This window comes from Oryx dammah, unplaced genomic scaffold (assembly GCF_014754425.2).
Source record: "Oryx dammah isolate SB20612 unplaced genomic scaffold, SCBI_Odam_1.1 HiC_scaffold_11050, whole genome shotgun sequence".
Taxonomy (NCBI): domain Eukaryota; kingdom Metazoa; phylum Chordata; class Mammalia; order Artiodactyla; family Bovidae; genus Oryx; species Oryx dammah.
The window spans coordinates 6143470-6159081 of record NW_024080444.1 but is presented as its reverse complement, the minus strand read 5'-3'; the positions used below and the strand labels follow the sequence as shown (position 1 = coordinate 6159081).

At 38.7% G+C, this 15612-nt stretch overlaps 1 pseudogene; it reads right to left on the bottom strand.

Annotated features, from left to right (window-relative positions):
- Positions 1 to 4269: 4269 nt before the first annotated feature.
- LOC120860191 lies at positions 4270 to 15333 on the bottom strand (annotated as a pseudogene).
- Positions 15334 to 15612: the final 279 nt, after the last annotated feature.

The following is a 15612-nucleotide window of genomic DNA, read 5'->3' as shown; positions in this document are numbered from 1 at the left end:
TTAAAATTTACTTTGTCCCTTTGACTCAGTTGCTTCTTCTATAGCACGGAACTAATAATTGTATTAGTTCCATTAACTGGTTGCTCTATGAATTATAAGATATCTTATTTGTAAATGTTTTTCACAGAGCTTGGACCAAACAACAGTGTGTTAATTGTTATTTCTATTTTCATGTAGGAAACTTTTTGCAATCTAAATAAAAACTTGAAATGTTCTAACTATTATTCAACCTCCTTATAAAGCACCAAATATATAGAGTATCAGAAAAAAAAAAAGATTTTAGAGGTATCTGGGGTTTTTTTATGTCATGAAGATGTGAGAGAAATATCAGTAAAATATTGATCTTGAATAAGGGTTCCTATTTTAATTTAAAAATATAGATAACTAACTTACAATATACCCAATATGAAAGAAGTTTTCTTCTCTTACCAGAGAAAGACATAGCCACAGCTTTTTATAGATGAAATTTAGACTAGGACTGATTGTAAACTAATATCCTTAGAGACCCTGTCAAGATTAAGACATCTATTCATATGCACATTTTAGTGCAGATAAGATGGTTTTTCCTTCTTGGTGTGTTCAGTTCAGTTCATTTCAGTCACTCAGTCGTGTCCGACTCTTTGCAACCGCATGAATTGCAGCACGCCAGGCCTCCCTGACCATCACCAACTCCCGGAGTTCACTCACTCACGTCCATCGAGTCAGTGATGCCATCCAGCCATCTCATCCTCTGTCGTCCCCTTCTCCTCCTGCCCCCAATCCCTCCCAGCATCAGAGTCTTTTCCAATGAGTCAACTCTTCACATGAGGTGGCCAAAGTACTGGAGTTTCAGCTTTAGCATCATTCCTTCTAAAGAAATCCCAGGGCTGATCTCCTTCAGAATGGACTGGTTGGATCTCCTTGCAGTCCAAGGGACTCTCAAGAGTCTTCTCCAACACCACAGTTCAAAAGCATTAACTCTTCGGCACTCAGCCTTCTTCACAGTCCAACTCATATCCATACATGACCACTGGAAAAACCATAGCCTTGACTAGATGGACCTTAGTCAGCAAAGTAATGTCTCTGCTTTTGAATATGCTATCTAGGTTGGTCATAGCTTTCCTTCCAAGGAGTAAGTGTCTTTTAATTTCATGGCTGCAGTCACCATCTGCAGTGATTTTGGAGCCCCCAAAAATAAAGTCTGACACTGTTTCCACTGTTTCCCCATCTATTTCCCATGAAGTGATGGGACAGGATGCCATGATCTTCATTTTCTGAATGTTGAGCTTTAAGCCAACTTTTTCATTCTCCTCCTTCACTTTCATCAAGAGGCTTTTTAGTTCTTCTTCACTTTCTGCCATGAGGGTGGTGTCATCTGCATATCTGAGGTTATTGATATTTCTCCTGGCAATTTTGATTCCAGCTTGTGTTTCTTCCAGTCCAGCATTTCTCATGATGTACTCTCCATATAAGTTAAATAAGCAGGGTGCCAATATACAGCCTTGATGCACTCCTTTTCCTATTTGGAACCAGTCTGTTGTTCCATGTCCAGTTCTAACTGTTGCTTCCTGACCTGCATACAGATTTCTCAAGAGGCAGGTCAGATGGTCTGGTATTCCCATCTTTCTCAGAATTTTCAACAGTTTATTGTGATCCACAGTCAAAGGCTTTGGCATAGTCAATAAAGCAGAAATACATGTTTTTCTGGAACTGTCTTGCTTTTTCAATGATCCAGCAGATGTTGGCAATTTGATCTCTGGTTCCTCTGCCTTTTCTAAAACCAGTTTGAACATCAGGAAGTTCACGGTTCACATATTGTTGAAGCCTGGCTTGGAGAATTTTGAGCATTACTTTACTAGCGTGTGAGATGAGTGCAATTGTTCAGTAGTTGTATGTCTTAATTGTCCTATCAGCAACATAATTTACTTGTAAGAAACACTGTCCTATAGCTAGATTAAGCCATTTTGGAAAGATAACCATATTCTTGGACAAAGGTTGGGATGTTGATGCTAGTTTGGCCAATCCATGTATTCAGTTTCTTATGGTGATTGATTCAGGAAGGGTCACATGATCTGAGTCAGTCCAGTAAGTATCAATCTAAAAATCTGTTAGAAACATTATTTATCAGGCTTATTAAGAATATAGATATGAGCCTGAAGATCTTGTGCACACCTTTCCTCTATGTTGGGAACTTCTGTCTGAATTATGCTAACAAAGGAAATGCAGGGGCCTATTTTGGTCCAAAGTGGGGAAAAAAACAACTAGAGGTGGGTGGTGAATTTTGATGACAATTTTGGAGGCCTGGGTTCCAACCATACTTAAAGCTTTTATTTTTTATTCTTAGATCATCTGGTTATCACTATTAATACCACTGATACTACTCTGATTTAGTCTTCTGTTACAATCATATATATATCAGTTCATTTTTTGTTTATTTTGCTTCATTAGTTGTAATAAATGTACTATAGTTAAAGAGGATATTAATAGTAGAGGGCATTGAATGTGGGGTATATAGAACTCTTTGTACTATCTTTGCAACTTTTTTATAAACCTAAAACTAATATCATATGTAATAAAACTCAGCTTCTTTGTGCCACACTGCACAAGGTAAATAGATCCTCTTGCTAATAAATCTGTGCCTAAGAAGCTCAAGGACATGACATCTAGTCACATTTGGGAAACTTCTGCTACCTGAATATATAGATAGAAAATCTTTAGAACAAAAGTTCATATAGTCAGTTTTGAGCAAAAATTTTTCAGTTAAGAGGATGAAAAAGAATGCTTTTCAATCAACCATTCAGATTTGTGACTGGAAAACAGTGATCAACATTATACCTTGCTTTTCTAGTCATTCTAATGTCTGTTCTATTTGAACTATAAGATACTAAAACTAGAAGTAGTTTCCTTATTTTTATTTTCTCTATCAATCTTGTTTCAATCAAGATATACAAACATAAATCTGGAGAAAATCATAATTCAAAAACATACATGCACCCCAGTGGTCATTGCAGAACTATTTATAGTAGCAAAGATAGAGAAACAATCTAAACATCCATCAGCTGCTGCTGCTACAGCTAAGTCACTTCAGTCGTGTCCGACTCTGTATGACCTCATAGACAGAAGCCCACCAGGCTCCCCCGTCCCTGGGATTCTCCAGGCAACAACACTGGAGTGGGTTGCCATTTCCATCAGCAGATGAATGGATAACGAAGATGTGGTGTGTTTATAGAATGGAATACTACTGGGCTATTAAAAATAATGAAATATGTCATTTGCAGCAACATAGAAGAAGCTAGAGATTATTATACTAAGTGAAGTAAGTCAGACAAAGACAAATATCATATGACATCACTTATATGCATAATCTTTAAAAAAAAGGACAAATGAAATTATACATAAAACAGAAACAGACCCACAGACATAAAAAACAAACTTATGGTTACCAAAGCATAAAGTGCAGAGCAGGGGAGAATAAATTTGGAGTTTGGAATTAGCAGATACAAACTACTAATAGATAAACAACAAGGTCTTACTGTATAGCATAGGAAAAGATAGTAAACTGATATTATAAATAAAATGTTATTTTCTTTTGTAAGCTTGCTTCATTATTTCTCTGTTTTGTCCTTTATTTTCGCCCTAGTAAAGAAAGACCCATAAGATATAAAAATGTTGAATGGCCTCCAATCACTGTTAAAGGTTTGTTTGTTTTTGTTTAAGCCAAAAACCTTTGAAAATAGTATGATTCTAGCGGACTAGATAAATTCTCAAAAATTCACATTTTCTTAAAAAATCATTAACTGGTGAGCTTTCACAGTGTAAGGCATACTTTTCACCCATGTGTTCTGCAAATGTACGTCTCTTTCCAATTCATCATCCTCTTCAAAAATATCATACACGTGCTCTAAAAGCTGAATCCACAGGCCCTGAATTACAACAGCTCTCAAGGCTTCAATTATTCTTCTGATTTTTTTTCAGAACATGACATGATGGCTGAAAATAATTCTTTAAAATGGAGTTCCTCTGCCTCTTCTGCAACTTTCCCATGAAATATCACATCTCAATATTTTTGATGAAGTTTAAATTCTGACACTGAATCTGGTATTGGGAGATCTTCACAGCTCTCTTTAGAGACCAGATTTAAGATCTGAGTAATCATTTGTACCAGTCAATATTTCCTTTGTATGAGTACTCATCTGAAACCAACAGGGCCAGAAGAACCACAAGAGGAAGGTCACCCCGGTCCTGCTCCATGCTTGTCTTCTGACTGCAGCATTGCTCAGGAAAGGAAACTCACACATTGTCTCTCTGAGGAGCTTTCCTCCCTGAAGTGCCTGAGGACAAGACCTTGTCTTGGGACTGCTTTAGTTGCCTTCCCTATCTTGCAGATAATGGTTGGTCCTTTGATGATGTTGTCTCACTGTTCCTGGAACTACTCACAGATCCAGTGACCACTCTACTTTGGCTTTCAGCATCTTTTTGTGTTGATGTGACATCCAATTTTCCAACAGTGGGAAGAGAAGGCAAAAGATAAGGAGGGTCTCTTGGAACTGTCTCTTTTCCCCACTAGGCTCAATGGGTTCTCTTTCCTTCTGCAGCTATTGTCAAGAAGGGAAGGTTCAGACCTAGAGCTGTATGGCTGTAAACCTGGGTGGATTCTATCCTGTTTTTCTATAACACATTCACCAGCAACTTGATTCTAGTCCTTTGGTAAATCTCGGTCTTTGTTTAGGGGCTGCAGAGGCTTCACTGGCTCATTCATTACTCCAGTGACATATTCAGAGGGTCATGTGGGAATTCGGGTTTCAGGTTGAACACTGATTTAGTGCTATTATTCAGACTCTCCTTCACTTGAGAAATGTTACATTTACCTTCTAGAGGCATCTGAGAGTCTTGGTTGATTCTCTTGAGCTAGCTATCGTCCATTGAGTTTCACCTTTCTTTAAATAAGATGTTAATATTTACCCTAAAATCACAGCTAGTGATTCTGCAGTACTGCTTATGTCTGGTTTGTAGTCATGGTCTTTCAGACTTGTGGGTGTCTCAAGGGGCCAATGACCATGGGTTTCTCTTGGGACAAACATTTGTCTTCATCCATTACATATGTCTTAGAGCTCTCAGAAGAGTGTGATTGATAGTGAACTACTTTATGACTTAATTCAATCTTTCCAAAAAGCACTGTAGCTATAGGCTTGAATTTAGAGTCACCATCTTTAATGTTATTTCATTTTTTTTTTTTTCCTTTGTGGCCTCCAAAAACAAGGATATTTGGTGCTTTATGTAAGGCGGTCTCAGGGATGCTCCTCACAAAAGGTCTTTTCTTCAGGTTTTTTGCTCAGCATGGTTCTTATCAATTCTATCAGCTCTGGGCTGTAATCTTTCAGCATCGGTGGCAACTCCTTCAATAATTCAATAAACCAAAGAATTCATGGTTTTTGCATTGAAAGCATGTATCCAGGATTGCCATTTCACAAACACAGCATCTTATAACCCAAATATCAGACTTCTAGTTTTAGGGTTTGTTTGAGAACAATTCAGGGCTCATGTATGTGCCAATAAGTGTTCCAGCCATGCCACAGTGGTTCTCAAGCACTCAGGAAATCCCTAATTCACCCTCTTTGATGATGTTTTGCTCTTGTTAGGAAGACATTTTGATCTTGCAGAGCTCAATGAAGGAAGTATTTTTCATGTAAATACTGCAAGGCCATGAGAATCTAAACAAACCACTCTACAACTAAAGTGAAAGGGAAAGTGTCACTCAGTCATGTCCAACTCTTTGTGACCCCATGGACTATAGCCCACCAGGCTCCTCTGTCCATGGGATTCTCCAGGCAAGAATACTGGAGTGGGTTGCCATTCCCTTCTCCAGGGGAGCTTTCAGACCCAGGGATCAAACCTGGGTCTACTGCATTGCAGGCAGATTCTTTACCATCTGGGCCACCAGGGAAGCCCATCACAAAACTCTCAGGCAGAAGCTTCCCCTTCTGCTCTTAGAGTTTTCGGTACAGAGCACCTCCCATGCAGAAGCCCATGAAGATGTTCAACAGGTGGTCCCCTCCCTCCCATGGCTCTTTGTAGGTGACAGCATTGGGTCCTTCAGCTGAGACAAGAGCTGAGCTTTCTCTCCAGGAACTTGATGCTCTCAGCTGAGGCATTTTGGAGCTTCAGCTTTTTGATGACACAGTGCCATTCCCGCTGGTCTGTCACAGTCACCTCCCCATACTGATCCCACCCACAGTCAGGATGCTGAGGTGCCAGAGACCATATGGTGTTAGTGGTGGCTGAGGAGGCCTGGCCTCGCCTGGCCTGTGTGCCAGGCTCGAGGCCCAACCCACTGCATTGTTGCTGCTATTGCCTATCTTACACGCTTTATGAAGAAAAGTCTATTGTACGACATTTGTTTGGTTACTGTTTACTGAGTCTTAAACTTACATTCTATCTAGAACTGTTTCTTTTTTAAGATACTTATGAGCTTCAATACAGGGACAGAACATACTGGATTGGAAGTTTTATGTTATTCTATAGTGATAAAAGCAACAGGAGAAATAAATGACATATATCCAGTGATACTACTTTTTCCTGTTAAAAATATTAAGTAGTAGTTGATAAATTATTTTTTATAAATCAAAACAAAATGTTAGGCTATAGGCTTAAAAACCAGGCATTGCTATGAGAGAAAACCTTGTCTTTCCAGTTTCCTATTGAACATATTATTGTCTAGACTTGAGTGCTTAGATGACAGAGTTTGATTTAGTAGATGTCCGAGGAAGACAACTGGGAGAAATAAATGAAAATCCCATCACTTCCAATTTCGTTGAAATTTAGGAGAGAATGGTAGACAAGTAAGGAGACTGAAGAAATGTATATAAGAATAGCCACCTACTCTCATTTTCCAGTCGTGGAATTGCAAAGCACACAGGGGTTGGAACAGCAAGGTTCAGTATGGTGTGAGGTGAACTCTGTAGGTGGAATTTCCCAGCCACCCATGTGGGAGGTGGAGAGCAGCCTCCTGAAGAGAGTATCTCTGAGCTAGCTTTGGAGGGCTTGGTGTAGCTGGGAGGCTGTCAGGCAGAGAAGATCTAGCCTATACTTCCAAACACCTCTCTTTTCCTGAATGTCACTGGTATGTGTGTGTGCTCTTGGCTCAGTCGTGTCTGACTCTGCGACCCCTGGACTGTAGCATGCAAGGCTCCTCTGTCCATGGGATTGTCCAGGCAAGAATATTGGAGTGGGTTTCCATGCCCTCCTCCAGATGATCTTTCCAGCCCAGGGGTGGAACCTGTGTCTCTTGTGTGTTTTGCATTGCAGGCGGATTCTTTACCAACTGCACCACCTGAAGAAAGCATGCTGCTGCTGCTGCTGCTGCCGCTGCTGCAGATGATCAAAAGACAATATGGCCTCCTGTGGCTGAGGGTAAAGGGACACCTAAGTAGATTCTGCCATCAGACTATGGGCAAGATGAGAGAAGCAGCAGAAATTCAAAAGGTCAATTCAACTGGGAGGGTTCCAAGACACAAGGAAATAAGACAGAATAAGAAATCATCTGCGGCAGAAATCAGCAGCCATTGCCAACTCAATTAGGCAAAACAACAGCTTAGATAAATAATACATTAGCATAACAATCAGGGCATATATAAATTAGCAGAAGAAGACCCTTTTCCCAGTGTTACAAGATCTTGCCATACACTATGCTTCTACTGTTCTGCACCCAGATGACATCTTAGAGAATATAAGAGAACAATGATGAATTTGCATCATCCAAGAAGACACATTTTGCAATGTAAAAAAAAAAAATTAATGATTGGGTTGTACTGAGATTAGCAAAGAAAACTAAGCTTTACTTTCTTTTCCTGCTACTTAGCCATTGGAGGGTAGTAAGAAGGATGAGGATGTTACAGAAAAAAACAATATATGAACACTTTACTTCCTTCACACATTGCTTCAGTATGATGTGCATCCTTCTGCAACTCTGCAAAATAGTTGCTTTTTGACTTTTCAGTTTCAGATTATTTTATCTTCAGTTCATCTAAGCTTCTCTCCATCCCATTTTATAGTCAATTTCTAGATGCAAACTCAAATTCTAATGGAATTTTTGCAGTGGTTCCAAACTTTCCTCATGATTGTTACATTGCAGATGACTTGAAACAACCTCCGATAGTCATTGTCTTAGATTCTGTCACTATTCCTGCTATATCATACAAGTTCTATCATGCTTGAGCTGAATCTTAGTTTTAGAAATTTGCTTTCTGACAAAATTTCCTCAAAATTATTCTTGTAACTTGACTTTTTCTTTTTTTTTTCTAGCAATTTTCTGCCACATTTCTAATTGCTGGACTCTAAGCGACATTCAATACTGTGATGTGTGTCCCACCGCTTGATTTCCTTTCAGTCAACTTTTGGTCTTTATAAAACTGGCATTCCTGAGACTCGTGTGTGTGTGTGTGTGTGTGTGAGAGAGAGAGAGATCATTCTAAAATCATTTCCCTGCATCTAAAAAGGCACAGATGGAAAATACACAAAATTAACTGGAAAAATGGGTATTAATTACTAAGAAACACATACAGAGCCAACAACACAGATTCTACATGCAGGGGTCAATTAACTGATGATTAAGGACACTCACAAGGTCTGAAAAGAGCCACATCTTCTGATTTCCCTTAGGTCAAAAGCTATCATCCCCACCTCCTTGTTGTCATAGCATCTTAATTCCACCTAAACCACACACTTGCTTCATTCTTCTGCCATTACTGCTAGTGATTTGTCTTCCTTCTCAATAGTTCTATGTTTTATTCATCATTCTCCAGCATATTTTCTAGTGTACTACTCTGCAAGATATTGATACTAAACACTGTTGACTCAAATCATAACTCATTTTATTCTTAATGTGAGAAAATAGGTGTATCCTAATTCTACCTCCAATATACACATGCACCGTAGTCAAGCTCTTTTTGTATTAAGTTTTTTTTTTTTTAAGACCACATTACCTGTGTGAATAGGAGAAAGGGCAAAGCAAAAAATATATGTACAAGGAACCTACTCAGATAGGAAAAAGAGGAGAAAGATCTGTTTTCGTTTCCTGAAGTTCAGGCTAAGTCAAGTATTTGACTATATAACCTCTTGTGAGAGGCACCATATGGGCAATAGAGGACCCCTGGATGTCTAACACCAGGTACTTTAGCACATCTTTGAAATGAAAGGTAAGGCAGACTTAAAACCTTTACCTTTATCAGAAAGAGGTAGCGAACAAACACTTATTGTGAGGCTTCAACGTGCCATGTCTGTGAAGGGCAGGCCACATATATATTTTTTTTTCCTTAGAGAGACATAACTGTCCCTATACCAACTGAAATATCAATATATTTTACTGAATTAACCAGTCAAGTAGCTACTTGAGAATTTATTTATTCCCACATGGCAGTGGTTTTGCAGTAGTATCTGAGGTGTTTGATTTACAGCCCTGAACTCAGCTGATTCTAAATATTTTCCAGTAATTTATCCCTGTGGTCTATATCTCACTCCAGTTCTCCCCAATGTTCAAATTAAGAGTCTCCAATTGCCCTTTCTCTCAAATATGTATTATTTAAAGGTCTTCCTCTTTCTGATTTCTAATTGATGTTGGTAATCTACTGTGCCTCTGAAATAGCTTTTTCCATTGTACAGATCTCTTTACAAACTAAACCTCTTCTCAGCATTTCTCCCTTTATCTCCTTGAAAGCCAATTTAACCAAATAGCAATGCTAATTAAAACTTCTAAGATAGACAATCTGTACAGGTTTTACAAGGAAGCATACAGCATCAGGTATTACGATTCCAGGTGTATGGCATTTCATTCTGTGGCAAGCTGGTGTCCTTTTAAAAGCTTCTAAGGCACCAAGCACTGTACTGCAAACTGGGATGGCTCCTGAAGACATAAACGCAGCCATGCGAGAGAGAATTCACAGCCTGAAAAGAGATTCAACTATGACTGAGTACAGATGACAAGCGCTGGAGGAATAATCCCTATGGGGGTGCAGTGGGTGCTGTACTGGGCCACTCAGAAACTCCTTCGGGTCTGCGATCCCCATCATCCCTGATCCTGGGCTGCTACAGTTCTGTATCTATCCTTCTCCAGGAATTATCTTAGGCCAAAGAGGTCTGCTCCCCCCAGACTATGCTTCTTCCTTAGGGAAAACCTTTATTGAATACTATTCTGTGATCTGCTCACTCAGTTAGATTGGCTAAGGGTTCTTTTCATCTGTACCACATTTCAACCTCTCCTCTTAACAATACTGCTTCCTCCATCTCTGACATGCAGCACTGCTGAAAACCGCCCCAATAAGCCTCGTACAGAAAGATATCCATCCTAGAGTCACAAAGAATCCAATTTAAAATGTGGTTGAATCAGGGAAAGTCTACAAGTAGTTTTGAGGGTAGTCCAAACAAATACAAATGATAAGACTTGGTATTGTGTTTAGGGGATAATTACAGCAAGGATACAGAGTGTGTTTGTGTATAATGGATGAATTAAAGCTTGAAGTAAAGTGGGAGGTAGTGTGGGGAGTGGCTGGCACTGAGCATCAAGGTGTGGGAAAATGCTAGTGGTGAAGAGCCACTGAAGCCTTGCTAAGCAGTGAGCAGAAGTTTTAAATCAGAGAAGTGACAAGAACTTACTTCTCTATGAAAATAACTGCAACAATCACGTGGAGAAAGGACTGAAGGCGGAAGGATCTGATACTGCAAAAAACAAAAACTGAAAGAATGGTCATTATACTAAGATACCTAGAGGGACATCTGTAGGATTAAAGGCTTTTAAAGTAAAAAGAATTAAGAGAGGGTTGGCACCAAAATAACTTTAGGAATCTTGGGTTGTAATATTGGAGGGAACATTGACAAAGGTGAAAAATACAGAAAGAAGTAGAATGAATTGTACTATATCCTTCCATAATGATCTCTACAAACCCCATCACTCAATGTTAAAAATAGAAGAATAAAATTCAGGGAATCACCAAATGAAATAAAACAATTTATATGAAGATCTTAGAGCAATGCCTGGCACAGTGAACACTACCTTTATTAGTTTGATAATTGGGTAGCTCTTCATTCTTGATTTAGGGATGGACAAATATACCATATGCTGTGATTATCTCATCTTTCCTGGAGATGTTTGAAAACATATCACAAATTTCATATAATCCTTGACATATTTTGTAAGCTAGCACCCAAACAAACAAAAATCTCAAAAGCAATATTACATTTTATTTTTAAACCATTGTTACCTCTTCTTTCCATGGGATTGTGCCATGCTTGTGAAATCAATAGCAGGAAGCAAGTATTACAGAAGGCAGGCAGTCAAGGGCAGTCTTTAATTCTGCTTTGCAAAGTGTTTCTTACTCTAGAGGCCCTCAAACATGAAACAAAGTCTTTGCTATTCCTAGGCCTAAAATATTTTAAATATCATCATCAAACTTGGGTCTCTAATTACAGTGTTTCTTTTCTTTTTTTTTTACAGAGTTTCTTTTTAATAATAGTAGCCATTTTTCACCAGCTGCCCCCTGTATGCCCAGCATTAACTGAAAGAACTTTACAAACATTATCTCTAATCTTATTAATAATCCTACAGGATTTTTATTCATGTCTTCAGTTTCCACCTCAGGCTTTGGGATGTTGAATAATTGGTTTGAGGTCAACACAGACCTCAGGCTGCAGAGCAGGCTTTCACCTGGGATTCTACACCTTTATAACTGAATAGCTAAGTCAGTCCTGAAAATGATCCTGTCGCTCCAACGTGCAGGACAAATGGGACTGATGTATTTGCTTGCTAACTCACTGGATTGCTTTCAGGTTTCATAAGAACACCAGTGAAAAGGAAGTGAGAGAGATAGAAATGTGGCAATTATCAGGTTCATACAAAAGGCTTAGCCTGCTGAAGGACATCGAGAATAGTTGGTATTGTAACTACTTATATTTCTTAGTGCAGACCAAGAAAAGGAGAGTTCAGATTTGGTATCAGTGGGATCCAAAAGGAACAAGGCAGAATAAGGCAAGAAAGGAAAAAATAAATCATCATCAATATGTATATAATTCATTCTGTATCTGTGTGTGTGTGTTTAGTCAAAGCATTCTATACTTTCGCTTCATTTCATCTCATATTTTCAGCAGTCTCTCCTCCCACATCCAGAAGACTGGATTAGATTTAGTATGATTGTTTAAATTTGGCTGTTACTGCCATATCTGTCATTTAACCGTTAATAAAAGGATAGTTGCACAAATTTTCTGTTGGGCCTTTTGCCTCTCTTCTTATATTAACTGTCTTCCAAGTATGACAATAGTGGCCAAGATGAGCAAGAAATGTACTTTGAGTGTCAGATTCCAACTCAAGGTAGTTTTATTAGATTTATCAATTTTCATGGCATTTTACAGGTTTGGGAGAGAGAGATGACTGTTAAAGATAGACATAAAATAGTATCATGGTTTTGTGAGATGCAATACAAATGTATAAATACCTATTAAGTGCACTAACAGTAATTTTCATTTTATCAATAGAATACTAGTAATTGAAAGTCTTTGCCAGATAGATGAAAATCAATAGATATACAATAAAACAGAATGATATATACTTAGTATGTCTTTGATACGTATAGTACTTGTAATAACAGAAAAATATATTTCAAAGGATGAGAAAAAATAGAAATAACTACCAATAACAATTCTATAATATATAGCCAGGATGATCACTTTCAGATATATTCTTTAAGACTTGCTTTCCACTAAACCCATATAAACAAAAAAAAAATGTTTTTAAACCTTAAGAAGAGATTATGTGATTTTAGGGTCAATAAGGAAACACTCATTTTTACCAGGTACTTTTCTTATTTTTATCACTTCCATACCTCACTCTTGTTTATGTTAACTTGCAAAAGTTCAAATGCTGGATGGCTTTGAAATCAATCATGCCAACTTAAATTGTATTCAACAACTGAATATTACCTCTTGGTCAATTATAAAACTCAAAGAGACCCTATGATTATCATTATTGTTGATTTTATAATGAAAATTAAACTCAGATTTTTTATCAAAACAAACAAAGATATAAGAAACATAGGGAAAAACACTCTGTCAGTCACATTCCATGAATTTCAGTCTAACTTGAGAAGTATGTTAATACTCTGACATTTTTTTTTAACAACTTGCAGAATAAAGTGGATTTTATTGCTAAGGAGTTCAAAATTACAGTCGCCTTTCTAATCCATTAGCAAAATGTAAAATGTTATGCTGAATGTCACTATTGCCCTCTTAGACTGTGCTAAGTATGATTTTAATATTGATTGTTACACATGTCTTATACATTCCCCAGCGTTCAGTACTTTTGATGGCAGGTTGTACTACAAATCACTCATCCTTCATCCTGATCTTTAGATATACATTTTTAATACATTTTTATTATAGTGCCTGTCTTCCTTTATTCAAGATTATGAATGTATTTTACATGTTGGAAAAGATAGCTTTATTAGAATAATGTGCTGGAAGAAATAGGAAGAATGCAAAGAGAAAAGGTTAGGAATAATAGCTATCTTATTCAGTTACTTTAGTACTGAACCCTTTTATTTTACCCTTGAGGCTTCCTTGGTGGCTCAGATGGTAAAGAATCTGCCTGCAATACAGAAGACCTAGGTTCAATCCCTGCATCTGGAAGATCCCCTGGAGAACAGAATGGCAACCCACTCCAGTATTCTTGCCTGGAGAATCTCATGGGCAGAGGTGCCTGGTGGGCTGTAGTCCATGGGGTCACAGAGTCAGACATGACTGAGTGACTAACACAGTATGTCCTATAGAGCAAGTATTTTTTTAATATAAATTTATTTATTTTAATTGGAGGCTAATTACTTTGCAATATTGTATTGGTTTTGCCATACATCAACATGAATCCACCACGGGTATACACGTGTTCCCCATCCTGAACCCCCCTCCTACATCCCTCGCCATACCATCCCTCTGGGTCACCCCAGTGCACCAGCCCCAAGCATCTTGTACCATGCATCAAACCTGCAAGTATTTTTTTTTTTAATAATAATCAGTTCAGTTCAGTAGCTCAGTCGTGTCTGACTCCTTATATTCCCATGGACTGCAGCATACCAGTCTTCCCTGTCCATTATCAACTCCTGGAGCTTACTCAAAACTCATGCCCATTGAGTCGGTGATGCCATCCAACCATCTCATCCTCTGTCGTCCCCTTCTTCTCCAACCTTCAATCATTCCCAGCATCAGGGTCTTTCCAAATGAGTCAGTGCTTCACATCAGGCAGCCAAAGTACTGGAGTTTCAGCTTCAGCATCAGTCCTTTCAATGAATATTCAGGACTGATTTCCTTTAGGATGGACAGGTTGGATCTCTTTGCAGTCCAAGAAACTCAATAGTCTTCTCCAACACCATAGTTCAAAAGCATCAATTCTTCGGTGCTCAGCTTTCTTTTCAGTCCAACACAAGAGAATACTCTACACATGGACATCACCAAATGGTCAATGCCAAAATCAGATTGATTATATTCTTTGCAGCCAAAGATGGAGACACTCTATACAGTCAGCAAAAACAATACCAGGAGATGACTGTGGCACAGATCATGAACTCCTTATTGCCAAATTCAGACTTAAGTTGAAGAAAGTAGGGAAAACCACTAGACCATTCAGGTATGACCTAAATCAAATCCCTTATGATTACAGTGGAAATGACAAATAGATTCAAGGGATTTGGTCTGATAGACAGAATCCTTGAAGAATTATGGACAGAGGTTCATGACATTGTACTGAGGCAGTGATAAAGACCATTCCCAAGAAAAAGAAATGCAAAAAGGCAAAATGGTGATCTGAGGAGTCCTTACACATAGCTGAGAAAAGAAGAAAGGCTAAAGACAAAGGAGGAAAGGAAAGATATACTCATTTGAATGCAGAGTTCCGAAGAATAGCAAGGAGAGATAAGAAAGACTTCCTCAGCGATCAATGCAAAGAAATAGAGGGAAACAATAGAATGAGAAAGACTAGAGATCTCTTCAAGAAAATGAGAGATGGTGAGCCCGCAGGCTGAGGGAGGGAGTGGCCGTAACTGGAGACAGGAGTTGGTGGTGACTCAACAACCCCCCAGGCTTCCACCCACAACCTCTGAAGGAATCCAGGAGAAAGCCCAGGATCACAGTGTTCCAGAGCCTTCTTAGTTGTGGCCCCGGTGCCCAGAGAGATGGAAGGAGAGCCACACACACCACCAGGCCTCTGGGGGCTGCTCCGTAATTCCCGGGACATAGGGGCCACAGGAGCTGCTTCACGGCCACAGTTCCCTGAGCCAGAGGACCACCTTCATGTTCCTGAAAGAAATCAAGGATGCATCTCATGCCTAGATTTTAACACAGTGGAGCAGTAACTCTCTGTTGAAGGGAGAATCTGAGGGGAGATGCCTGAGAAGCATAATTTGAAAGAAGTCATGTCCATGATTCCAATGCAAGCCCCCTGGACTGCAGTTCTTACCACCTCAGCCATATCCATATCATGAAAGTTGTAAATAATGCTGCTAAGAATATTGGGGTGCATGTATCATTTTGAATTAGTATTTTTGTTTGAAATAAACAGAGATGAATTATTAAAAAAAAAAAAAAAAGAAAATGAGAGATACC